The sequence below is a fragment of the Mandrillus leucophaeus genome, unplaced genomic scaffold, assembly GCF_000951045.1.
Source record: "Mandrillus leucophaeus isolate KB7577 unplaced genomic scaffold, Mleu.le_1.0 Scaffold8, whole genome shotgun sequence".
NCBI classification, from domain to species: Eukaryota; Metazoa; Chordata; class Mammalia; order Primates; family Cercopithecidae; genus Mandrillus; species Mandrillus leucophaeus.
The window spans coordinates 4,635,314-4,635,892 of record NW_012108696.1 but is presented as its reverse complement, the minus strand read 5'-3'; positions in this window follow the sequence as shown (position 1 = coordinate 4,635,892).

The following is a 579-nucleotide window of genomic DNA, read 5'->3' as shown; positions in this document are numbered from 1 at the left end:
TTTTTTTGACGGAGTTTTGCTCTTGGTTTCCAGGCTGGTGTGCAATGATGTGATCTCCGCTCACTGCAACCTCCGCCTCCTGAGTTCAAGTGATTCTCCTGCCTCAGCCTCCCGAGTAGGTGAGATTACAAGCATGCAGCACCACGCCCGGCTAATTTTCTTTTTTTAGGAGAGATGGGGTTTCTCCATGTCGATCAGGCTGGTCTCAAACTCCCGATCTCGGGTGATCCATTCAGCCTCCCAAAGTGCTGGGATTACAGGCGTGAGCCACCGCGCCCGGCCTCATCTTTCTTAACTGAATGTTTGTATCCTTTGACCAACAGCTTTCATTTTACCCACCCACAGCCCCTGGCAACCACCACTCTGTTCTCTGCTTCTATGTGTTTGATTATTTTCGATCCCACATATAAGTGAGATCATGCAGTATTTGTCTTTCTGTTTGGCAACATTAGAGTAATGGCTATGATATTATAAAGCTGTGGTTGGTTTACAATATCCCATCCTTGCATAATTGCTTTTATGACATTATGACTTTGTAACTCCCTTCTTGGCAAGAGGGTTCTTTTTTTTTTTTTTTTT